This window comes from Podarcis tiliguerta (assembly GCF_965153285.1).
Source record: "Podarcis tiliguerta genome assembly, chromosome: 6".
NCBI lineage: Eukaryota > Metazoa > Chordata > Lepidosauria > Squamata > Lacertidae > Podarcis > Podarcis tiliguerta.
Window position 1 is genome coordinate 18964139 of NC_139539.1, and position 27315 is coordinate 18991453.

Below are 27315 nucleotides of genomic sequence, written 5' to 3' on the forward strand. Positions count from 1 at the left end.
GTTTGAAAACTGTTTAACTTCTGCTTTAAAAAATCCTTTGGGATCCTTCCCCTCTGAGATCCACGGAACTCTATTACCCGTGTTTCTTGTTTGAGAGCAGCCACTGACACAGGTTTAAATATGCGTGGCAGACATTCCCAAGCTATCAAAGCCAGCCTGGAGACTGCATACTAATTTTGCAGTGTCTGATCCTTCCTGCGTGGTTTCAGCATCCACAAAATTAGCAGCTGTCATCGGTAGGGCATCTGCGTTACATGCAGAAGGTCCCAGATTCAGTCTCTAAGTAGGACTGGGTAAGACCCCTGCCAGAAACCTTGGAGAATTGCTGTTATTCAGAAAAGACAAGACTGTGCTAGATGGCCCGAAGGTCTAATTCAGTATAAGATAGCATCCTATATTTGGGAGCTCCTGAGAAGATACGACCTCTGGTACCCCATTTAAATGGTGCTGAATTGCCTGCCGTGCTTGCAAAGGAACAGTTGGGACACCTGATATTATCACATGACATCAGGAGAGGGATAAATGGGTGGGAGCTCTGGAATGGATGCAACCCAGCAGCACAGATCGAAATGCAAACTGTGCCTGCAAAGGAACCATTACAAGTGAGATTTGGCACCAAATGCATGTAGTGAAACAGCTGAGTCAGGGTGGGATGTTGTTGGGTAGCTGACAGGTGGATGGTGGAACCATCAGAAGAGAATCCCTGGGTGAGGTCCTCTTCCGTAGGCATGCATTCTTTTCATGCCTGGTCAAATATTTCTTTTACCAAGTGCAAAATAGTTTGTTGTTGTTGTTTAGTTGTTTAGTCGTGTCCTACTCTTCGTTACCCCATGGACCAGAGCATGCCAGGCACTCCAGCCCTCTTGCAGTTTGGTCAAACTCATGTTAGTAGCTTCGAGAACACTATCCAACCATCTCGTCCTCTGTTGTCCCCTTCTCCTTGTGCCCTCCATCTTTCCCAACATCAGGGTCTTTTCCAGGGAGCCTTCTCTTCTCATGAGGTGGCCAAAGTATTGGAGCCTCAGCTTCAGGATCTGTCCTTCCAGTGAGCACTCAGGGCTGATTTCCTTCAGAATGGAGAGGTTTGATCTTCTTGCAGTCCATGGGACTCTCAAGAGTCTCCTCCAGCACCATAATTCAAAAGCATCGATTATTTGGCGATCAGCCTTCTTTATGGTCCCCTCTCACTTCCGTACATCCAATAATAATAATAATAATAATAATAATAATAATAATAAATTATTTATTTATACCCCGTCCATCTGGCTGAGTTTCCCCAGCCACTCTGGGCGGCTCCCAATCAAGTGTTAAAAACAATACAGCATTAAATATTAAAAACTTCCCTAAACTTATCCAAAACTGCTACTCTAGGGGAAGTAAGAGCACATGCAAAGCCACCCAGAGTGACTTTCCCAAAAAGACCCAATAAACTTCAAGAGAGAGAGAGAGAGAGAGAAGAAAATATTGTTGGCAGAGAAGTGTGTGTGTGTGTGTGTGTGTGTTTGTGTGTGTGTGTAGCAAATGAAATGTTTTGCTTTGCAAAGACATGTTGGCAAATAGCCATGGAGAAGCTGGTGATTAGACCTGGAAAACATGAAATCCTAAATTCTAGGCTCTAGGGTTTCACTTAGGTCTACATTGCCATATGAGAACACGTCCTCCCTTCAGGCCTGGCTTCAGGTGGGGTGTTTATGGTGGCATTTAAAACCTTCATTAACGTTTATTTTTCCTTGGCTAAGGAAAAAGCCTCCCCTATATCAATTTAAATGCCGCAAACGCTTGTGTGGAAATTTAGCTAATCCCAATATTAACCGGCTGCATTGCTTCACAGATGTCCTTAACTGAAGCCAGAACAATTTTGCCTAAGCAGCAATCGAGATTTACCATACCGCCCCGGGATTTGTGTAAAAATTAGGATTAAATGCATTTCCCCACCCAGGCTAAAGAGGGGGTGAATTCCTGCATGAAACATCAAGCAGGGCTCTTATGCCTTTAAGGGAGAACACCAGCAAGCATTGCTTTTCCTGTGTACCTGAGAGGATGTGGTAGACCCATGGTCAGCATCTTCATTAAAATCCAAAAAGCTAATCAGCAGCTGGACACATCTGCTTTGAAAATAGGGGAGAGATGGTGTTTTACCCTTTTTGCCTATACAGTGGTACCTCGGGTTAAGTACTTAATTCGTTCCGGAGGTGCGTTCTTAACCTGAAACTGTTCTTAACCTGAAGCACCACTTTAGCTAATGGGGCCTCCCGCTGCTGCCGCGCCGCCAGAGCACGATTTCTGTTCTCATCCTGAAGCAAATTTCTTAACCTGAAGCACTATTTCTGGGTTAGCGGAGTCTGTAACCTGAAGCGTATGTAACCCGAGGTACCACTGTACTGTTTTCCTGGTCTGTATCCCTCTCCCCAAAGCTACTATGCAGTTCCGATTTGGAAAAACATGGCAGGAATCCTGCAGAACTAATAGAAACTTATGGGGAAGAGAGAGAGAGAGAGAGAGATTTGGATTGTGTTCTGTTTCTTCATTCTGTGCAACAACTGAAAACTTAGGAAAACTGACCTATACCTGATTTGCCAACTTCACTGTCTTTCCTTCCCACTTCTATGCAGATCCAGCCTTCAGCCTCCCTTGTGCTTCTAGCAATGCACTGGTAGCATTGGTATCCTGCTCTCTGCCCAATTCATAAACTTATTATTATTATTATTAATTAACCAGAGTGGGTGGCCACCTGGGAACATGGACACCACCTTAGGTATTATGATGGGAGAAATGTGAGGTGGGGGGGACCTTATTATTATTGCAGCACTAGCAAGGCCTGCAGTGTAATAGAAGATAAAATGGCAAATCCCTGCCTCAAGGTGTTTCAGTGGCCCGCAAACATGATGGTGGATCCATCAGCCCTGAAAACACCCCTTATAGCAATGTTGACCTCATGTAACAATTCCTCAGTCAGACAGAGTATAGACCCATTGAAATTAATGGACCTACGTTAATCGGGTCCATAAATTTCAATACGTCTACTCTGAGCAGGACATTGGATGCAACCCTAGGGGTTGGAAATGGGTGGCTTGTGTAGAGACCCAGTGTGGTGTAGTGGTTAAGAGCGGTAGACTCGTAATCTGGGGAACCGGGTTCGCTTCTCCGCTCCTCCACATGCAGCTACTGGGTGACCTTGGGCTAGTCACACTTCTCTGAAGTCTCTCAGCCCCACTCACCTTACAGAGTGTTTGTTGTGGGGGAGGAAGGGAAAGGAGAATGTTAGCTGCTTTGAGACTCCTGAAGGGGAGTGATAAAGCGGGATATCAAATCCATTCTTGACTGCTTGGTGTCATCAGCTCTCGTGCCTCCTTTACCGAGCCCACAAAGGGGTGTGTGTGAGCAACCAAAGTAGCAATGGGACTTGGAATTAAGTCATTTGGACTGGTGATGGGTATTGCTTTGGTCCACTTTGGTCCACTTCCTTCAGAGACTGGGGTATGTGTGTGGGCAACTTCTTCAGCCACATTCACACCCATACATTTAAAGCCCTCTTATACCACTTTAATATTCATGGAGAATCCTGGGAACCATAGTTTGTTAGGTGATGGTCAGTGCAGGTTAGCTCCCTTAACCAACCACAACTCCCAGAATTCTTTGGAGAAAGCCATGACTTTTAAAGTGGGAAAAGAGTATTTCCGATGTACAGTGTGGGTGGGACCTTCCTTGCTGTCTTGGAAACCTCTCTCAAAAGCCACTTATAATTCATTTCCCCTCCACTTTCCAAAAGTACTCATTTCCCTAGCCAATTTTGGAGCCTCTGCTTTCTGAGCATGCTATTGCCCTAACTGTGAAACAAAGTCAGGCCACCCCTCAATGTGTGTGTGGAGGGGGTACCTCTCTTTATCTCGGCATGTCAACTGATGGCATTCTGCTGCTTCTGGAAGCCACTGACCATACTCAGTTCTCTCTCAGCTATTTGTGGGGGTGCTGATCCTCTTTTATGTTTTAAAACCTCTGCATACGTTGGATTTCATCTGAGTTTGCTGATAGCTCCCTCTTGGTTCTCAGAGAACATGTTTTGGTTGACTCCAGTCCTGTTTCCACTCAACCACCTGAGTTCACTGTAAGGGGGAAGTAGAATCTGTAACGCTGTGTCCTCACCTCTTAGCAGGGCTGCTCCTCTTCAGATTGCCAGCCAGCCAGCCACCTCCTTCCCAAGATACTCTTTTCCATCCCTCTCCCTGGTTTCTTGGTTTAAGCAAATCTTGGTGTTTCCTTGAGCATCTCTTGTTTCTCCACGGCCTAGTCTGGGCTGCTGGCCTGTCGTTGCTCACCACCTGAGTTCATTATGAAGAGGAGTGATGATCTACTGTAGCTTCAACCACTGCAATACTCTATTTTATAGCTTAAATAATAAACAAACTTCCTGGATTCTGTACATCTCAGAAATTCTCTTCCATACGTGAAAGATAGCTTCATTTCATTATGCCATTCGACAAACAGAGCACACAGTTCGCTGTCCCTAGTTTATCCCTAAATCCGCAATGGAGAGTTGTTATTGTCCAAAATTCAGCTCCTTCCCCCAAGTCACTAAAAGTCAAACCACTAAATGGAGGGGGGGGGGTTGGATATGTATATTGTCTAGGGCAGCCACTTACGCATTTCCGGAAGCAGAGGAAAGGCATCAAAAGGGCAAAACAGGGCACAGATTTGTGTGTGCTGGCTTATAGGTACAGATACAAATTGAAAAGCAATTAGTGCAATCATTAGTCTAATTTAAATAAAATCGCAATACATTGCATCACAGGAGGGAACACTGTGACCAGGTGATCTTTGTACCGGCTCAGTTCCATTTTCAAAGTGCTGCTGTCGACGGGCAACTTCATGGTTCCTTAGCTTTCAACTGGAGTTGGGCTACACAGAAGATCCTTGCCTCCGGTGCTCAAATTAAGAGGGGAGAGTAGAAATGAAGCTCATATAAAACCCACAAGTTCTATCTCATGATTTCCCTCTAATTTTACCAAAACCTCTCTCACACACACCAAGAGAAACCCACACACCTTTGAAAAAAATTTGGCTGTTAATGAAATGTGGGCTGTGCTGTGCCGTGTCCCAATTTGCATGTCACTGGGGGTGGCAGAACGCAACTTTTCTTTCCTTATTTGCATGGAGAGAACCTGCCATCTGAGCAGGCCTTGCATGTGGCATGCCATGTTCGATACTCCTGGGATGGCAGCTAGCCATGATAGCACGGCTAATTTCAGTCCTTGCCCAGCCCATGAAACTCACCTCACCCAGAACTTGTTTAAACTTCTCCAGCTGTTCTTGGCATGTGCTGAGATTTCATAAAGTTGATGCCATCAACTCCCACACATGGAACGAGAGACAGAGAGAGAAAGCACATCCACATGGGGCCTAATTTAGGGTAAGAAGAGGCCGTTTTCGTGTGAGAGAGAGGAAAAGCAAAAGCGTAATATACTTCCCTCCAGCCCTTCTTAATAGTTAAAATTGCTAAACTGAAAGAGGTGCAACATGTGACAGCCTTCTCAGCATGGACAGTTCAAAGACATTTCTTGACTTAAGTGGTACTTTAGAAAGAAACTCCCAATAATTCAACCTCTTCCCTGAGAGCTAGGCATGGAATGATACATAATTTGCTGGCTTTTATTGAAAGTCTTGCTGTTTTCTTTGTGGTGGTGATGTTTACTTACAGCTGTTGCAACAGCTGATGTCACGACATTTGTGACTTTCACAAAGACAGGTATCTACTTCTTGTACTTGAGACTGCATAGAATCATAGAACTGTAGAAGACTTGGAAGGGACCCAAGGGTCATCTAGTCCAACCCCCTGCAATGAAGGAATCTCAGCCAAAGCATCCGTGACAGATGGCCCTTCAACCTCTGCTAAAAAAACCCCTCAAAGGAAGGAGAGTCCACAACCTCCCGAGAGAGACCATTCCACTGCTGAACAGCTCTTACTGTCAGAAAGTTCTTTCTGATATTTATTCAAAATCTCCTTTCTTGCAACTTGATGCCATTGGTTTGGGTCCTACGCTCCGGAGCAGAAGAAAACCAGCTTGCTCCATCTTCTATGGGGCAGCCCTTTAGATACAGGGGTACCTCGGGCTACATACACTTCAGGTTACATACGCTTCAGGTTACAGACTCCACTAACCCAGAAATATTACCTGGGGTTAAGAACTTTGCTTCAGGATGAGAACAGAAATCGTGCAGCAGCGGCGCAGCGGCGGCAGCAGGAGGCCTTATTAGCTAAAGTGGTGCTTCAGGTTAAGTACAGTTTCAGGTTAAGAACAGACCTCCAGAAAGAATTAAGTACTTAGCCCGAGGTACCACTGTATTTGAAGATAGCTACCATATCTCCTTTCAGTCTCCTCTTTCTAGGTTAAACATACTCAATTCCCTCAACTGTTCCTCATAAGGCTTGGTTTCCAGACCCTTGATCATCTTGGTCGCCTTCCTCTGGACATATTCCAGCTTATCAATATCCTTCTTAAATTGTGGTGCCCAGAACTGGACACAGGACTCCAGGTGTGGTCTGACCAAGACAGAATAGAGTAGTACTATTACTTCCCTTGATCTGGACACAATACTTCTGTTGATGCAGCCTAGAATAGCATTAGCTTCTTTTTTCTGCTGCATCACACTGTTGACTCATGTTAAGCCTGTGGTCCACTAAGACCCCTAGATCCTTTTCACATGTACTGCTGGCAAGCCAGGTGTCCCCCATCTTCGTGCAGCTGGTTCTTCCTGCCTAAGTGCAGAACCTTACATTTGTCCCTACTGAAATTCATTTCAGTTGTTAGTTTGGGCCCAGTTCTCTTGTAAGCCTGAGCTCATTTTGAGCTTCAGCCTGCCTGAGCTTCCCCCTGCAACTGTTGGCTACTTGTGTATACTATTCCTTCATGATTTCTCCTCTCTCCCATTTCTTATAAATCCCCTTCTTACATCTCAGCGCATCCTTATGCAGCCACATTCTTGAGCTCCGATGGATGGAGAGCAGTGTGTGAGTATGTGTAGAACCTAGCCTACTGTACAAAGGTAACATTTGCATGCATTGCTCCACCCACTTTCATCTCTGGCCCTTCCCACCACTGACATGTGGCCTCGCGAAGGGTGTGCAGCCCTTGAGCTGAAAAAGTTTCCCTGCCCCCTGCTCTGAGTCATGTCTGTCATACATCAGGCCCTTAGGATCCAAATGTGACCACATTCCAACTGAATTATCAAGCTAGCTCCATTTCTGAGAAGAGCTGGGGGGCAACAGAAGAGGAAGGTACTTGCCTCCAGGCCTTGCTTGTGGACTTCCTGGAGATGTCCAGTCATCCACTATGGGATGCTGGACTGGAGAGAGGACTTTCCTTATATCCTTGCACTGCTATATGTTGCATTAAGCAGCTACTGGTCAGCTTGGGTGCTTATTTTGACAGCTGGATTTTGTAGGGAGGGGAGATGCCTGTTCCTGTGGTTTTTCTTAGGCACAGCAAGACAACCTAGGAAGTCTAGTGCAGGCTATTAGTCCATCTACCTTTGTCTACTCTCAAGGATATTGGCAAGGCAGCTACGGCAATGGTGCGCCTCTCCAAGCCAGTATGGTGTAGTGGTTAAGAGCGGTAGTCTCGTAATCTGGGGAACCAGGTTTGCGTCTCCGCTCCTCCACACGCAGCTGCTGGGTGACCTTGGGCCAGTCACACTTCTTTGAAGTCTCTCAGCCCCAGCCTCAGAGTGTTTGTTGTGGGGAAGGAAGGGAAAGGAGAATGTTAGCCGCTTTGAGACTCCTGAAGGGGAGTGAAAGGTGGGGTATCAAATCCAAACTCCTCCTCCTCCTCCTCTTCTTCTTCTTCTTCTTCTTCTTCTTCTTCTTCTTCTTCTTCTAGAGGATATGGGAGAATGTGATGCTAACATCCAAAACCAAGAGGAATGGCTACCAGGCTTGAGTGTTGAGCATGCTGTTTATGGAAGTGAGTCCAACCGCCAGGAGCAACGCCTCAAGTTCTTCCACACATGTCAGGAAGATGTTGGGCATCACATGGCAGGACAGAGTCTCAAACAAAGATGTGCTCTCCCAAGTCCACATTCTCAGCATGTTCACACTCCTGTCTTAGCGATGTCTACTCTGGCTTAGACATGTCCACATAATGGAAGCTTGCAGGGTCTAAAAGGACCTGCTGGCTTCAGGAACCAGGCCTGTTGGATGACCAGTTCTGCATGTCTGCAAACACGAAGGCTGACAACATCAGCCCTGCCATGTGGGAATCCCTTGAAGATGACTGCAGTGCCTGGAGACAGGCAGTCAGATTATGTATTCATAGCAGTGACCAAAGGAAGAATGACCGCTGGGAGAAGTGCAGAGAGAAGAAATGCCATGGTGCATCTGCAACACAACCAGACACCTTCATCTGCCCCAGCTGCAACAAAACATCTCTCTCCCATATTGGTCTCTACAGCCACAGCAGGCGCCGCAACTTTCCAACAGTTTGACTTCACCCCCAATAGTGCACTCTTCCATTGTCTCTTAAGACAGACAGAGGCCAACAAGCCCATGAGATAATATTGCAGGAGGCTGACCCTTTGGGTCCCTTCCAACTCTATGATTCTGTGATTTGTCTACTAGTCTACGAGGTTATATTTTCTGAGAATCCTCTGGAAAAACAATCTCTCAAAGGACCTGTTGATGGCATTTTACCATTGCACTGTGGAGAACGTATTAACTTATGGTCTCTGTGTGTGGTTTGGGAGCTGCACGGCCAGGGAAAAAACAATGCTATCCAGGGTTGTAAAGACTGCAGAGAGAATAATTGGGTGCACTCTTCCCACCTTAGATCAAATCCATGCTGCCAGGTGCCATAAGAAAGCGGCAGAGATAGCGCCGGATAGTACGCACCCCAGAAATGATCTCTTTCAGCTTCTGCCTTCTGGAAGAAGGTATAGGGTTATAAAGGCCAGGACTAGCCACCTGAGAAACAGTTTCTACGCAAATGCAATTCTGGTTCTAAATGCAGCATAAGGGGTCTCTATAGTATAATGTATTTTAAAATGGGGTTTCAGAGTTTTTAGGGGTTTTTGAATGTTTTATGTAGTTTTTATGTAGTTTTATGTAGTTTTTATGTAGTTTTATGTAGTTTTTGTGTAGTTTTATGTAGTTTTTCAATTTCATTGTTCTGCAAGGGACAATGAGAACAAAGATATCGTATATTGTCTATCGTATAGTATATCGTATATCGTAGTCTCATTGGTCACCTTCACACCATACATTCAAAGCTTCCCCCAAAAGATCCAGAGAGCTACAATGCCCAGCACCCTTTACACAAAACTATAGTTCCCAGGATTCTTTGGAGGAAGACATGTGCTTTAAATGGGCTTTGAATATCTGGTGTGAATTTTACCTGGGTCTTGTCAGCCACAGTCATGTAAGGGAAGAGGGTGAAGTCGCCAGGTATAAAGCACAGACGTTACATCTTGTCTTGGTGCTTTGGCATTGAAAAATCAAGCAGAATCTCGCGATGAGGAACTGGCTGCCTTTTCTGTACACATGTAACTTCAAGTGTTAGCTCCAGGTTTTTTCCAGGGAGGGGGGGGCCTTGGACAATACATCCTCTGTAGGCTCCCCCTCACTGAGTCTACCTCCCCGTTGCAGCAGGCCCAGGGGGATCTTGCCAATGTTGAGGTATCTTCAGATGCCCAACCATACTTTGACGCCATGCGATGTACACACATATGTACACCCTGAACATGGGAGCTGCCTCCTTTGCAATGTATTTTGCTGGAGGTGCTGCCTGATTTACGACAACACATGTTCCAGTCAATACAGCACTCTATCTGCACCATGAGTGATACAATGAAAGACTGAATTTCAGAAGTCATATCCTCTAAGTTTGGTAATTTAAAAGTGGGGCACAAACACTGACAGATCCTGGGATGTGCGGTGGATTGTGCCCTCCCTACGCACACACACATTTTACAGATACTAGTGGATGATGGTGCCAAAACTGAGAAAAAAATGACAACTTGCCCCACTGAGCAACAAAAGGATCTCTCCATTAAAGGCTGCCTGGTTCTTTGCCTCACAGGCCTGGATGCCACGCATCCAAGAATCTTTTGCACTTGCTCAACCACCTTGTGGCTAGCTAGATTCCACACTGCTGAGCCCTGTTTTAATTGTCTTTTGATGTGCACTTGCCAAAATAGTTTTTGGGGTGGTTTTTGTTTTGTTGTTTTTGTTTTTTGTAGGTAAGCTGTTCTTTTCCACTGCGTCTTGCTTTTTCCATGGTGTTTGTACTCAAAAGCAGAGCCTTGCAGTGGACAACTTACTTTTATAAGGTGCACCACATCTCTCACCTTTAACGGCATCTGCAGCTAAAAATTAAATCTAAGCTTTGCTTGCTTCCGCCCCATGACCTCCAGCAGCTCATTCTCCTTCCTTGGAAAAAAATAATTCTCATCAGGTGAGATTGGGCTGGTTAAGGGCAAGAGAGCTGAATTCTCCCATTTGTTTGTGGGTAAACAAGCACTCCCAAGGACACAGGGATATGGAAGCTGAGAATGGTGATGGCAAGTTTGAGGAAGTTATTATGTGCTAGCATAGCACATACATTCCTGCTTTTAAAGGACCGTGCATGTACACTCCATTGGAATAAGACACTTTAGACGTGAGCAAGCCTGGCGCTAACTTAATACTCGAAGGCCCTGCAGATTGCTACAGGCTACCCTCTTTCTGGCTTCACTTCTGCTTCTGGTTATCTTCTCCTAAGGCACGCGCTCTTTCAAACGCAGATATGAGCTCCCCGGATTCCCAACAGTGCTCAGCATTCAGGAAGTGCTATGTGCCAATGCAGAGCGCAAGGTAAAAACCACAGGGTGAGCTGCGAGTTGAAAGTCACTGCAGCACAGAGTCTCCTCCCCCTGCCCCACTCCACTTCTCCTAAGGGCAGTGCTGCAAAAGGCGGCCGTATACCCAGAGACCCCAAACGGCGAGAGGACAGGGAGGAAGACAAAGCTGGGCGCTCTGAGCCACTTGCCAAGATGACCACATGAAAAGCTCAGAAAAGGCACGCTGGTGTATCTTAAAGTTTGCCGAAATCTGCCATTAGAAGTTGTGGCTGCAGGAGAAGACGGGTTGCGTCAAACAGAGCCTGAATTGTGAAACAGGCTCTCAGGCTCTGTGTGTGGCCAGCATGGAGGTTCTTGTCTTATGTGTGAGACATGGGCACCTCCCACTGAAAGGGTGGCGAGCAAAGAAAGGAGGACAGCTGTGCGACTGATTTATAAAACCATACAGCTGGAAGCGACTAGCAGCTTTCTCTTTATTATTTCCCACATTAATTATTGTAATGCTCCTCAGGCTGCTTCTGGTCTTAAGCATTTTCCAGCCGGCCTTGGGCGTTTCCTCACACAAGGTTGCCAGCTGCAGGATGGAGAAGGAAGGCCTTGGCAGAGTGTCCCCCCCCCCCCTTGAGCTGACCTGGCAGGGATAGAACTGGGCACCAGTAGCACTTTCAGTCAGTGCTTGGTGGTTTTTTGGAGCCACCATTTTAATTTTTCAGAGAGCACCCAATGTCCTGTGGCTCTGAGGCATGGCAGGATAATTAAACAGGCTGGCGGGGCGGTGCAGGGCAGGGCAGCAAGATGGTGGGCCCTGCCAGCAGTAAATATTTATACCTGGCCTTTCCATGAATCAGGCCCAAGGTGACTAGCAATTACATAGACTTAATAATAATAATAATAATAATAATAATAATAATAATCAAAATAATTCAAAACACCAAACGATCACATTCCAAAACAAACCCAATAAACAAGTGGGCTTAGACCACAGCAGAAGAGCAGATAAATGTTTAAAGTGTTGGTTTTTTGCAGTATGGTAGCACTGCAGAGAGCTTGCTGGGGAGACCATGCATTAAAAAGGGACTCAAAAATAACTTAAACAAGGCTTTAATTACAAAAACTCCTTTTACACTAAATACATTAACAAACAAACACGACCCAACCACCAACCCATCCCACAGGGTAATGGCAGAGCTAGGTGCTGCTCCTTATATACTACACCCAATTCCTCACACAGCTTAATCAATGCAACTCAGCAGCACCTGCTATGTTTCACAGCTGTAAAGCTGGATCTCGTTATTTTGCTCTGGCCCTTGCTCTGGCCCCTTAAAGATATACACATTGGGTGAAACAATGATGAACCTTTACATTTAAAGAAACAATTCAACATAAAGCAGTCTTTCCCAAACTTGGGTCTCCCACTGTTTTTGGATTACAACTCCTATCATCTCTAGCTAGCAGGAACAACAGTCAGGGACATAGCTGTCAACTTACAGATTTGAAAATAAGGGACCAGCAGCCTCAAAAATAAGGAATCAGCAACCAAAATAAGGGGTTTTCCAGGCACAGGTATGTTCAACTTCTGAGTCCCTCCAAGCCAAAGGCAGAAAGCCCAGCCAGCAGCCAAACAAAGCCACATCAGTAAGGGACAGCAGTGGGACATGGCGCTGGGATAAGGGACTGTCCCGCCAAATAAAGGACGCTTGACAGCTATGGTCTGGGATGGTAGGAACTGTAGTCCAAAAACAGCTGGAGACCCAAGTTTGGGAAACACTGGTCTAAACAATAGCAAGACCATTAAAACATATAATCTCAACAGAACAAAAGCCTGTCTGAACAGAAAGGAGAAAGCCATCTGCACTATCTGTGGCTGGGCATGAATTCCCCGGACTACGGCGGCCATTTTGTAACTGGTAAAGATCCCCGCAGCAGCCCTTTTGTGGTGATGGCTACAAATATGCCCAGAAAGTTTCAGAACCCTGCTTTAGAGCCTTCAGGAACCGCTGCCAAACCACTGAGTGTTTGCACACACCTCAAACATTTGCCTTTAAATGAGCCGAGACTCGCCGTATTCTAGAATCAGCAGGTCGCAAGGCATTAAATACAGTTTCTGAGTTTCGTTCTTTTAACATGACAAAATAAAAACAGACCATTTGCAGGTGGCATGTTTATTGCTTGAATTTCAAACGGTTAACATTAGCATTTGTTAATTTTGCTGCAAAACTTGAACAACCGGTTGCTCAAGAGGTTAGGCACTTTAACACAGATTTCTTTGGAAGCAAGCTAAGAAATTTGGGCAAAGACACATGCCAGGCTTCTTTCCAATAATAATGGTGGCGGCGGCAATTGCCCTGTTTGGCTCCACATGAAATCAGGAGTTGCCTGGAATCTTGTGGCCAAGAGTTCTTAGAGGGAAGTATGGGGGGAGGAGGAGAGGAATATTTCCTGCTACGGCAGGTGAGATGAAGAGAGCAGACAAAGTCATGGGATGAATAATGAAGCAGAAGAAGCTGTGGTTGCATCATCACCCACTTCCCATCTTTGTTCTGGGCTAGGCTTGTAAGGAAGGGCTGTAGCTCAGTAGTGGAGCAAAAACTTTGCAAGCAGAAGGTCCCAGATTCCATCCCCAGCATCTTCAGGTAGGGCTGGAAAAGACTTGCTGACTGAAATACAAGTCAGTGTCAACTATACGGACCTAGATGGTCTGCCGTGCTATAAAGTAGCTTCTCAGGCAACAACAGTGTGCGTTGGGGTGATGCTTGTCCAGCCCTGACATCTCACCCCAACCCCGACCAGGAATGCAGTAGCAATGTCCATACACTCCAACATTTCTCTGGTGAAAATAGGGACATCCTATTCCATACCCTCCAACATTTCTCTGATGGAAATAGAGATGTCCAGTGCTATTTTTCTAGAAAAAGAGGTGCCAGAACTCACCACGAATACCTCCCTTGTTCTCTTATAATGGCAATGGCGCCCACCTGAGAGGTGCCGGAACTGAGTTCTGAGGTGTTCCAGCTTAAAAAAAGCCCTGGAGATATCCCTTTCCACACCCTCCAACATTTCTCCAATGAAAATAGGGGTGTCCTAAGGAAAAGCGAGACATTCTAGAACCAAATCAGAAACCGGGATGGCTTCTGCAAATCCGGGACTGTCCCTGAGAAATAGGGGCACTTGGAGGGTCTGAAAGCCATGTCAGGGGGCTGGTTCTGCCTCACAGCAGTCACTGCTACCCTTGGTATGACCCAACGAGTCCATCCTCAAAAGACACCATAAGCTTTGAGAAGCCTCCTCTTTCTGCTATTCCTACCTGGGGCTTAACACACAAGGAAGTTGCCAGGCATCAGGCGGACCAAATATAGGACAGTTGGGTTGCCTTTGGCTTTTTGGGCGCTCAAGAGCTGTACAGCCTATTTTGTGCAGGGAAGCCACAGTGTCGCAGGGGTTCGTTTAGCGGGAAATAGCTCAAGTGGCCCCCAACTATTAGCTGGGCACCTTTTGTAAAATCATTGTGGTGTAGAAATTTGTGTCTGACTGGGACCCGGGAGACCTGGGTGCAGATCCCTGCTCAGCCTGAAAGCTCGCTGGGTCACCTCAGAGCAGTCACAGCCTCTCGATCTAACCTGCCTTTTAGGGTTGTTGGGAGGATGAAAGGAGGAGAGGAAGAGGAAGAGCCCATGTACGCCACCTTGAGCACCTTGGAGAAAATGGTGGGAAATAAATGCAATGCAAGAAATTAATAAAAATTTGTGTGTACATACACACACACACAGCATGTTGCTTTCAATGCAGAGTACGGGTGGGTGGGAAAGGGCCAAGTCATGTCTGTTGCCCATTGAAGGGCAGGATTGCCACATTTTTATTTTAAAACCCCTTTGCGATCATGACAGGAGCAGAGCCTAGTCAGGTAGAATCAGGAAAATAACAATTCCAGGGATTAGCAAGGAGAATTGTGCAACATGCAAACAACAACAACTTCCCTGTTATTGCTTCTACTGCCCAATGCAACTGACCATAAAAGCTGTTAGGGATGTGGCTTTCTAGTGAACAGGACACAGACCAGCCCTCCCACCCATTAGTTCCATAGCTGTGTTGCCAAGTACAATAGTAAATAATAGGGTAGACACAGTTCAAGAACTGGAACAACCTGGACTCAATTCAGGCCCCAAACAAAATCGGGGGACTTGTGCAGCCCTAAGTTTAATTAGGATTTTAATTAATTCATGTGTGGAGCGGCAGGAAACAAGCACTGACCAGAGGCACAGGTTACATGGCCACATTCATCCCCATTATGGTGAAATATGTATTATATTTCTGTTTATTACAATTATTTCTAAATCTGTGCCTCTACATATACATTACTGTATGCCAATTTTATGCAAATCTGTATCCTCCGTTTTGGTGACGCATTTCCTGGTTTGGCTGATGCATACATGGGCACCTTGCCTGAGGGCCATGAGTGAGCCAGGACCTGGTGGAGAACCTGGTGGAGTCTGCTAGGTCATCAACAGAGCCAGGCAAAATTTGAAGCTTCCTTTCTTTGTTGGTTTAAAATATTTATTGCCCACTCCTCATTACAACAGCAATCCGAGAACAACAAACCGTCCAATTTTTTCAGGTCAAAACCCAGGATGTGTGTCTTCCAGGAAGCTCCAGGCGAGTTACATGACCTGTGCGGCAATCTTGCAGTGAAAAATGCATTTTGTTCAGGGGGCGGTCCTGCATGGTGGCCAGAAACACATGTTTTGGGATGCTGCGTGAGATCACAGCCCTGGAAAAGTGCTTCGGGGGGATGGGACCAGAGTGCCGTACAAGATGACAGCACTCAAAATGGCCGCCGTAATCTCACAGGCTTTCCCATTTTTTCCGGGGCACTTGGCAGGTATGGAACAAGTTACATAAAAGGTGAAAGTACACATATATAATAAAACAGTAGCCAGATCACCCTCACAGTGGGTTTCTGGATAGCATATCTCTGTTGGCTGTGGCGCCAACAAGAAAGGATTCCCCACAGAGAGACCACTACATGAAAGAAGGTGCTCCTTCAACGAGCAAGACCCTGATTTATACAGAGCCTTATAAGGGCTTATCCACACTCAGCTTTTGCCCCACTCTTTCCAAGCACACAGCTGCACATTAAAGTTCTGTGTCTGAGACGTTTGGAGAGAGGGGTTGCCCCTGAGCTTTCTCTGCGAAAACCCATTTTTTAGAGCTCAGTCAGAGTAAACGTTAATTTGGGTTTCCCACCGGAATGATGTTTGCTCCGATTGAGCACCAAAGAGCAGGTTTTTGTGGGGGAAGCTCTGGCAGAGGGAAGGGCACTCAGACACAAAGATTTAAAGTGCAGACCTGGAATAAGGTAAGTGTGAAAAAGCCCTTCGGTCAACCTTGGATTTGACTCAACAGCAAATCAGCAGCCAGTGCCATTTAATAGTTTGCTGGCTTCCCTCTAAAATACCAGGCACCACATGTATGAATGAGAGGTTTATCAATGGCTATTCTTGTGTTAGATAAGCAAAATGTCCTTCAGCTCTACCTGGTTGGCTTCTGTGAATGGGAGAAAGGATCTTCAGTCTGATCCCAGAAGGCCCTTTTGATGTTATTATGTCACTATTGGATGAAGCATGGCTTCAATAGTTAGTGCAGTAAAAAAAAGTGCAGTAAAAAAAAGTAATGGACAGGGTGGTGGTTGAGAAAGAGGAGGAGGTTTGAGGGAGCAGGGAAGTTGTCGCTGTGCAAATGCGACAACAAAGGGACCATATTGGCTCCACCCCTCCTGCCGCCTTGACCCTCCCATTCTCCCTTCCAGTAAGCAGCAGTGGTTCGGCCATTGAGAGGTCAAGTAAGTGCCTACATCATCTGCTCCTGGTAAAAAACGGCAACTGCTTAGTCAAACATACACAAAATCTAGGAAGGAGTCCAGAGGCAAGACGTGGATAGCTTTCCAAAAAAGTGTCACTTCGAAAAATTCCAAAAGTGTTCCACTTCTTTGTTCCTCCACAGGGAGATCACCTCACACTTTAAGGATTGTTGGAAACATCTCCCACTTCCAGGCGGGCACACACACTTGCCGTGAAATCCGAAAGCCACTCCCGTTGACCCCGAATTGCGCAGTGACAAGCCTGCACCACATTTTTAAAAAATGCTCCTTGTGTTTTGCAATCGTGGCCGCTGCTCAGCTTCCGTGGAGTGTACTAACCATCTCATATCTGCAAAACCACAAAAGACATTTTTAAATTGAATTTTTTTTTGGGTCCTGGAAGATGGGGGCCGAATTCACCCGAAAAGAAAGCAGCTCCTCCCAATGAATAAATCAATAAATCAAATAACTAAATAATATAGGTGTGGGGGTGGCACTGTGGGTTAAACTACAGAGCCTAGGACTTGCCAATCAGAAGGTCGGCGGTTTGAATCCCCGTGATGGGGTGAGCTCCCATTGCTCGGCCCCTGCTCCTGCCAACCTAGCAGTTCGAAAGTACCTCAAAAGTGCAAGCAGATAGATAGGTACCGCTCCGGTGGGAAGGTAAACAGCGTTTCCGTGCACTGCTCTGGTTCACCAGAAGTGGCTTAGTCATGCTGGCCACGTGACCCAAAAGCTGTACGCTGCCTCCCGCAGTGAGATGAGCACCGCACCCCAGAGTCGGTCACGACTGGACCTAATGGTCAGGGGTGCCTTTACCTTTAATCAAGCGGAAGGACTGTAGCTCGGTGGCACAGCTTATGCTTTGCATGAAGAAGATCCCAGCTTCAGGAAGAGGTGGGAGAGACCCTTATCTGAAGCCCCAGAGAGCCACTATGAGTCTGTGCTGATCTAGATAGACCAGTGGTCTGATTTGCTACAAGGCAGCTTCCTAGGCCCCCAACCTTGTTAGCTGTATATTTTACAAAGAGGGTAGGCTAGTCATGTATTTATTTATTTTTGCATTTACCTACAAAGCTCTAAGAAGTGCACTTGAATGGTGGTGATTCAAACGATGAGGCACTCTTCACCCTGATAGTTGCTATGAGACTTGATTTCAGAGACTCTGCCCGGCACATCTGGGCTCATAGTGCAAGGCACAGGGCAAACAGAGAGTAAATGGCCAACCTTTTCCCCAGTACGCTCATCTCTTTTCTAAGTATTCAACTTCTTATCTGTTGACAGAAATAGTTAATGATTATAGACCAGGTCAGTCTGACCCACACAATCTTCCCAGAGCATTTGGGAGTACGCCATGTTTCACGGAGCCACAGGAATGCAAAATGCATCCAGAAGCGTTTTAAGGTAATGCAAGTGGCCGGGTGAGGCAGGAGAACCCTTGTGTGGCAGGGGAAATGGCTATAGCCCTTCAGACTGCAGGTGAGACCTTATACCCCACCAGGATGGATCTGCACGACAGGGGCAATTGCAAGAAGACCCTCAGCTTGGCTGGAATGTAGGGCCATAATGAGGCTCCTTCTCTCCCAGAATGGTCTTACTCAGAGGGCATTCCACCTGGTCACTGTAATATTCACAAGTGGGCTCTGGAACCACATTTTGCAGTGTGGGTTGTTCCTCATTGCTAGCTATGCATTTTTCCAGAAAGCTTGCCATACCGTCCAACATTCCTCAGGTGAAAACAGGGACATTTCTCACTTGTGTCCAGCTGACCCTATTTTCTTTCCATTGTCCCCCACCCACCGCAGAGCATTTCCTATCAGAAAATGTGCCGCCACCACTTCACACAACATCCCTTGCACCATGCTGAGAAAACCCCTTAATCCTGATTCTATTGTATTTTATTCTTTGGTAGATTGACAAAAAAGAAAAACATGCAGCAATAAATACATTTTAGAAAGGGGCCAGACGAGATGCAGAAGCACAAATATGTACTCTTTGCGATCCTCTCCTCTTTCCCTTTCTTCGTGACCAGGGTGGTCCTGCCCTCTGCCTGCCCCTCAGAAATGGCATGTCACGCAGGGTTGGGCCTCAGCACCAGCAACCTCTCTCCCTTGTTGCCTGCTCTCCAGCAGCTGCTACAAGCTGCTCAAGGGAGGAGGCCGACAGCAGTGGCCCTGGAGAGGCCATGGAGAGGCAACAGGATGCTCCTTTGCAACCGCCACCATTGGTCAGGACATGTGCCAGCTCATCCTCCTCCCTGAGCTGGGCAGTGGAAGCACTAGCGGGGAAATGGGGGCATTCTGGGATTGAAGCCAGGATAGCTTTCATAATTCTAGGACTGCACCTGGAAAATCGGGACACTTGGAGGCTATAAGCTCCACACCACCTCCCTCCTTCTAGCTTTCCATAGTGGGGGTTCCCATAAACCCCTCTGAAGTGTAGGTGGGTGAATCATGACTCAGAGTTTAAGGGCCAATGTTGTTGTTGTTGTTTAGTTGTTTAGTCGTGTCCGACTCTTCGTGACCCCATGGACCAGAGTACGCCAGGCACTTCTGTCTTCCACTGCCTCCCGCAGTTTGGTCAAACTCATGCTGGTAGCTTCAAGAACACTGTTCAACCATCTCGCCCTCTGTCGAGCCCTTCTCCTTGTGCCCTCCATCTTTCCCAACATCAGGGTCTTTTCCAGGGAGTCTTCTCTTCTCATGAGGTGGCCAAAGTATTGGAGCCTCAGCTTCAGGATCTGTCCTTCCAGTGAGCACTCAGGGCTGATTTCCTTCAGAATGGATAGGTTTGATCTTCTTGCAGTCCATGGGACTCTCACAAGTCTCCTTCAGCACCATAATTCAAAAGCATCAATTCTTTGGCGATCAGCCTTCTTTATGGTCCAGCTCTCACTTCCATACATCACTACTGGGAAAACCATAGCTTTAACTATATATCCCCTTCATGGATCACTGCCTTGCTGTGGCGACCTGGAGCAGGAACCGGCAAGCCACTCCAATACCCCTGCCAAGAAAACTCCATGGACAAAGACAACAGGCATATAAAAGTTATGATGCTGGAAGATGAACCCCTCAGGCCGGAAGGCATCCAACATGCTACTGAGGAAGAGCGGAAGACAAGTACAAGTAGATGCAGAGCTGATGAAGCGGCTGGGCCAAAGCTGAAAGGTCGCTCAGTTGCAGATATGCCTGGAAGCGAAAGGAAAGTCCAATGCTGTAAAGAAAGGGCCAATGGCAGAGGCCCAAATCCTGAGATGTTCTGTGATTGGGTGTCATGTATCAAATCGGAACGCAGGGGCTCAGAATCCTTAGCCCAGACTGTAGCTCAGGCAAACACTGACTCCTGAATACACAACACGCTGCATGTGCTGAAGGAATGCATGGTTGCAGGGTCATGCCATCTAGACCTGCCACCAGGTGTACCAACCGCAACTGCCACCGCTGCCACATTCCCCTGATGTCCAGGCACTCCATGGATGTTGGAGCGGAAGAGTACAGATGTACTCTGGTGCAGCTTTGAGGTCTCCTTATGAGGAAGAACCCTGAGTGGGCCTAGGAAATGCGGCTATCCCCTGTCCTACACTGCAAATATAAAACCATCACAGCATCGAGTGGGCTCCTTCCTCATCCTGTGCTGTTTTCGTTCATTGCACAGTTTTTTACACGGGGGAGAATTGAAAGATTCTCCCACGATCTGACGATTGGCAGAGGTTCCGTGTGTGTTGGCATTTGCCCGCCAAACCTTGGCCTGCAGGCCTGCAGGAGTTTTGTAGCATGGATAGGGCCTGGATATGCATATGAACTCAAGCACAATCAGAAGAATCTCTACCGCCATTAAATTTATCATTCCGGTAAAGAGCAAACAAACAGTTTTTCTACAAAAACCTGTTTGAGCTTCCCCCTCCCTCATCCCCTCTCCTTAACTGAACCAACCACAATTATTTTTCTGGCGAATGTTGTCAAGACAAGATAGGACATGCTATTTCCTGCCAAGACCTGGTCTTCTTCAAAAAAATTATTTTGTTTGTTAATAATGTGGTTTAGATGGGGAAGATTAGGGCTGAGTGAGGCATCTCAGATAAAAGATGACAATGAAACGACCAAACCTCCGCCCAAAATTTCAATCAAATTTCCTCAGCTTCAAACGGGATTAAGTTCACTTTTCCTGATTGTTTGTTTATTGTACAATGAAGATTTCCCTCAGAGATATATGAGTATTTTATTAGTTAATGTTTGTGAAGTGCTTTCAAGAGGTGTGATAGCACTAAAAACCCTGTGGTTTGAAAGCATTATCCCTTTAGTGCTGTAACAGAGTTGTGGTTCGAGTCTATTTTATAAAAGAAAGAAATATGCCTGCCAGTATATCTGTTAACAACACTGAAATGAATAATCCACTTACATCTTATATTTGGGTAATAAGAGTCAGTTTTTGAACTTCACACGTTATTCACAGCACCACCCAGTCCCTGTAGAGCTTTAGACCTAAAAGCAGATTAAATTTGGTGAGAAAACCTCCTACAGCAGAAAATCTCCCACAGCAGAATGATCTCCCACCTTGAGACCAGCAAGCATAGCCTCTACCTGCATGAATCCTTAGTGAGCCTCTGTCAGTGTAAACAGTACTGGGAAAGGTGGTTGTCTCATTAAATTAGTCCCAACTGACTCTGCCTTCATAAATTGTAATCGCTCCCACACAAGAGCTATTTGGTGTGGGCTGTGGCTGGCTAGAGATTGCATTTACTGGCAATGGTGCAACTGCAAATCCTGAAGTGAAGATGCTCACCAGGACAGCATGCATAGCCACACCCCTCAGGGAAGTCATGATGCCCCCAGGATTGACGCCCCCAGAGTAGAGTCTGGAGGTCGTGGACTCTCCTTCCTCGGAGGTGTTTAATCAGAGGTTGGATGGACATCTGTCGTGGATGCTTTAGCTGAGATTCCTGCACTGCAGGGGGTTGGACCAGATGACCCCCGGGATCCCAGCTTTCAGATTCTATGATTCTATTCAATTTGGGTTCCTGATTGTGGGGAGCCTTGCGAGTCTGTTCAGGTGAATGTGCGCACAAGTTAACTAGTTTCTGGAAACTGTGGGTTGGGAGAAAGCTTTTGTGCTTGGGTCCTTCACAGATGAGAAGGCTATCGACAGAATTTCCTTTTTTTATATACATATATGCATTCTTATTGATTTTTTAACATATCAGTTCCAACAGTCATACAACATAACTTCTCATCTTATACAATATTTTAGACTTCCGTCAACACCTCTGATGATTTTCCATTCTTTATCACTTATTCTGCATTTCTTAATTTCTATATTACATTTATTTGTTCTTAACTAATAATTCTCTTCATAGTCTTTCTTGCAATATTTCCAGTAATCCACCTTACAAAACTTTTTGCAGTCCTACTAGCGTAATCTGTTCATCACAATTACTTTTCAAATAGTTCATACATTTACTCCAGTCTTCTAAGAATCCCTGATCCTGCAGGTTTTGAATCCTTCCTGTTAATTTATCTAATTCTGCATCAGCTTCATCCTCCATTCTTCTTTCGTTGATAGTTCTTCTTACTTCCACTTTTGTGCCAATAATCTTCTTGCTGGTTCAGCCAGAATTTCCATAAAGGGGTTAGAATATGGCACAATGACCATGTCCTACCTCCACAGTCAAAGGGAGCACAAACGATTGCTGGGAACTGCAGGTGGGCAGAGTGCTGTTGTGTTCACATCCAGCTTCCAGACTTCTCACAGGCATCTGATTGGCCACTGTGAGAACAGGATGCTAGACTAGACGGGACATTGGCCTGATGCAGCAGACTCACCTTATGTTCATAAGCCCCTTTTAGATCTTGCTGCTCAATGCAGCAAGTTCCAGGGAGGGAGAAGCACACTCAGTGCTTACAATTTTGCAATGCCTGCATGGGGCTATAGTAGCAGGTTCCCCAGTCATGTCATATGAAGCTGCCTAAGGCACATCAAGCCTACTATTTCACATCCATCAAGGGGCAAGGACGTTCAGACATCAAAATTAGCTCAAATTGGTTCTACTTTTAGCTAGAGGAGTACTAACTTGGAGTGAGGTTGATGTTGCAATGGGTGAAACTGGCCATCTCTTCCGGAGTAATTGGGTCTGCTGTTGTTCTTCATTTTGTGGCTTTTCCTTTCAGCAGAAAAGCAAATGGGGAAACGGTGAGATTAAGAAGGGGTTTGAGGCAATGCGTTTGGCCTGAACTCATCCAGAAAACTTGCTTTGTGTTCAGATGTTTGCTTGTTGTTTCCCCTCGCCTGAAACAGTTTGCATGCCAGACATTCCCAGCGTTAATTTTTGCGCCAGGTTTATATTTAGTACTACAAGCGATGGCTTATTTTAGCAATATGAATTATGCTAGCTGCTATTCATTCCACAAGTCAGCACAAGGGGATGGTGTGTTTTTGGCTTGGGCTTCAGTTAAAATTCCTGATTGTCTGTCTTTTAGCCAAATGCATGCGAAAATGCGGGTTCCAAACAACTTCAGCCTAGCACTTCTGCATCCTGTTGGTTTTGGTGGGAGAATTAAGCACCCAGATCCCCCAACATATCACAGATAAAAACTGTGACCTCTGGAGATTAAAACCTATCACAGAGCCTAGGACTTGCTGATCAAAAAGTTGGCTGTTCAAATCCCTGCAAGGGGTTGAGCTCCCGTTGCTCGGTCCCTGCTCCTGCCAACCTAGCAGTTCGAAAGCACATCAAAGTGCAAGTAGATAAATAGGTACCGCTCTGGCTGGAAGGTAAACGGCGATTCCGTGTGCTGCTCTGGCTTGCCAGAAGTGGCTTAGCCATGCTGGCCACAAGACCCGGAAGCTGTACGCCGGCTCCCTCAGTCGATAAAGCGAGATGAGCGCTGCAACCCCAGAGTTGGCCATGACTGGACCTAATGGTCAGGGGTCCCTTTACCTTTTACCAAATAATACTCGATGGAAGCAAGTTGTCTGTTAAACTTGAAATGTCTATTCATTCTTGATTTTTGAATTAAGGCTGCACACACATGTTTAAAGCACGACTTCCTCCAATGAATCCTCTTTGTTTACCCTATGTGACAAGGCCGGCTGCATGCCTTGCCTCTACTCTAAGTACAGAAGCAGGTATGTTATGTAAGATCCAAGGATCTGATTAAAGACTTTGCAATAAGAAAAAGCATGAGAAATTTTTTCAAATATAGATAAAGTGGAAGTATGCAAAAATAAACATTATTTTCCATATCAGCTGTGTATGGTAGCCTACCATATCTCTACCCACCTCTTCAAAAATAGGGGGCTTGTTGACCACTTGCCAGGACACACAGATGGTCGGTGGGCTACATTTAGGATTTCAAAGCAGTTTTGGATTGCAACCTAGATGGGTAATTTGTTTTTGTGTTGCAATTAAAATTGAAATTGAAATGCAAGCTTTTGCTCTAATTTAATTTGCAGTGTGGAAATAAACTCACACCAGGTGGATTGTACTTGTAGCTAAATTATTAAACGCATCAAACCTTGACACCGTTTTATCTACCAGTCTGTCATCAGCCAGCATTTACCTGCCACTATGTAACAAGGAGGTGCTACTACATGATTAAGGAGGTCTTACTTAACAGAACTAATTAGATGTGTCCAAAGGGCAATGAAAGAGCATTTGGAGCCGAGAGAGAATCAAGGGGGGATGGGGGCGGGGAGAGAAAGCAGTATCAACAATCATTTAACTGATATCACCTCTAGATGTGCTGTCAGCCTCTGGTTACTAAAAGCAAATGTTTGAAAACAACAACAATTTACAAGAGGAGGCGGTTATACATTCTCAGCAGTTCCTGAAGCCAATACAGTGGTACCTCAGGTTACATACGCTTCAGGTTACATAGAAGAGACATCAAAAGGCAGCAGTCAATCATGGCATCTGGTCTCTCCTTTGGCCAGCGCTGCATGGAGTTCTGCCTACTTCCTCCTTCTTGTTTCTAGATTTCAAAAAGGACACATTTTCCTGTGACATCACGCACCCCTCTTGTTACCTTGGCAACCTCCCAAATCTCCTGTCTCTGTCTACTCCTTGAAAGGGGGGGTAGCTTTTTGAATTGCCAATGGCCCTCAATGGCGCAGTACAGTGGTACCTTGGGTTACAGACGCTTCAGGTTACAGACTCCACTAACCCAGAAATATTACATTGGGTTAAGAACTTTGCTTCAGAATGAGAACAGAAATCACATGACGGTGGCGCAGCGGCAGTGGGAGGCCCCATTAACTAACGTGATACCTCAGGTTCAGAACAGTTTCAGGTTAAAAACAGACCTCCAGAACGAATTAAGTTCTTAACCCGAGGTACCACTGTACTTGGTTCCCCATTGTTTTTCTTCAGCGCTGCACTTAGCAAGCCTGGCCAGGCTGGTTTGCATAAGCTAACCCAGGCATTTCTTACCCAGGTTCATGGTTCTCACATTCCAGGTTCCTATGCAATATTCTTTACAGCATTAGACTTTCCTTTCGCTTCCAGGCATATCCGCAAGTGAGCGACCTTTCGGCTTTGGTGCAGTCGCTTCATCAGCTCTGAATCTACTTGTACTTGTCCTCCGCTCTTCCTCAGTAGCATGTTGGACGCCTTCTGACCTGAGGGGCTCATCTTCCAGCGTCATAACTTTTATATGCCTGTTGTCTTTGACCATGGAGTTTTCTTGGCAGGGATACTGGAGTGGCTTGCTGGTTCCTACTCCAGGTGGATCACGTTTGGTCAAAACTCTCCACTGTGACCTGTCCATCTTGGGTGCCCTGCTCAGCATAGTTCATAGCTTCTCTGAGTTATTCGCCACGGCAAGGCAGTGATCCATGAAGGGGATCTAAATGCTACCATTTATTAATTTCTAGAATTAACTCTGGTACCCTAGATCTATTGCAGTATTTTGGGGGCTAAAGTCACTTCTTTCCCTTCCTGATTTTTCTTCTTTTAAACAAACAAACAAACCATCAGCTCACGAGCTTTTCCGCAGAAAACACCCACCTATAGCACAAGGGTAATGACAGACTTGTGAGTTGGCAGCCCTGTGATCTGCCCACACACACTTGGTTCCTCGTTGTGGACGTTGTGCAGACTAGTTGACCTTCTTTGCACACCAGGCAGCTCAGAACTGGGTTCTCACCAAAAGCAAGCTCTAGGATTGCAAATCTCTAGGGCATGCATCCTTTCTCACCCTGGTGCTTTCCAGATGCTTTGGACCCATCACCATTCGGAGCCACCAAAGACCCAAAGGTCATCCAGTCTAATCTTCTGAATTAAAGCAGAAAACTCCCTCTCCAAGCAACCTTTTGACCCATGGCACTCAGTGTACACAATCGGCGCAATCAGAAACTGGGAGAACCAGTAGTTATGCATGTGGGAGGCAAAGCTGCTGTCTGTCTGATACTGGCACCATTGCTGCTGACCTGGACAGGGCTTGGGTGGGGCTCTGCAGTTGTACCAGAAAGACTGCTGTTGCCAATGCAGCACTCCCACCAGTGCAACCCCATGGCACAACCCCACTGCCACCCTGCCCCATGCAGGAAAATAGCAGCAACACCAGTGTCAAGAGAGCAGATCTGCTAGGGAGTGTCATTGTAGGGGACGAAGCTTAATTCTTGCGCATTTCTTCAGCGAGGGTCTTAAAAATATGGTTTTTGAGGTGATGAATGCAAATCCGCTATTATTTTTGGGACTGGGCAGCTTAAGTCTATGTTTGATGAAGCAGCGCATAAGCTGCTTTTGGAAAAGCAAAAAAATAATAATTGCATCTTCTGAAAACATCAGGTGCAGGCAACTCCTGTTTTAGGTGCGACTGATATCTGTGCCCCCTTCATGGATCACTGCCTTGCCGTGGCGAAGGGGCTTGAAGAATTCAGCCTGGCGTGCTCTGGTCCATGGGGTCACGAAGAGTCGGACACGACTGAACGACTAAACAACAACAAGATATCTGTGCAATCGTGCACATGCGCCAAATCTGAAAGTGAGCCGGAAACATCGTAAAGACATCACTGAAATGCCACTAAAAGGATGGAACGGGGGCTGGGCGGAGCAGAGTGTTTGAAGGCTTTTTCAATGGGTTTCCGATTTCACCTGATTTTACGCAAATGTGCAATGACCCAGAACGCAATCCCCCTGCAAATGGGTTTGCCTGTAATGCTTAATACTACTACTAATAATAATAATAATACCGGGTGAGTCCTTTAAAAAAGTCCTTTTAAAAGGGCCTCTTTTAAAAGATTCGCCCTGTAATAATAATAACTGCAAGTACTTGGCAATCATTTTTAATGATTTCTGTGCAATTTTACACACATTTTGCTTACCAAGAAGAACAAAATTATATTAATTTAACCATAACATCTTTCAAACTCCCAAGTCACATTACAAATTTTTAGCACCCCTCATTTGGGGAGTTTGAAAGGTTGAAAAATTCAACGCGCCTTAGCAGCTCTGCAGCTGCACCCCACTGCATTTGCTGCTACTGACGTACAGGATGTCAAAAATGTGCCTGTATGGCACTCCAGATGTTGTTGGACTACAATTCCCATCTGCCCCAGCAAGCATGGCCCATGGTCAGGGATGATGGGAGCTGCAGTTCCGCAACATCTGGAGGGCCAAAGGTTGCCCATGCTTG

At 46.0% G+C, this 27315-nt stretch overlaps 1 long non-coding RNA gene across 1 annotated transcript; it reads right to left on the bottom strand.

Moving 5' to 3' along the window:
- Positions 1-15614: 15614 nt before the first annotated feature.
- LOC310679463 lies at positions 15615-21532 on the bottom strand. Its single transcript, XR_014512279.1, has 4 exons — positions 21238-21532; positions 21083-21165; positions 17751-17955; positions 15615-17030 (listed from the first exon to the last, which is right to left on the bottom strand). It is a non-coding gene; the product is annotated as an uncharacterized lncRNA (long non-coding RNA).
- Between the last annotated feature and the right edge of the window lie 5783 nt (positions 21533-27315).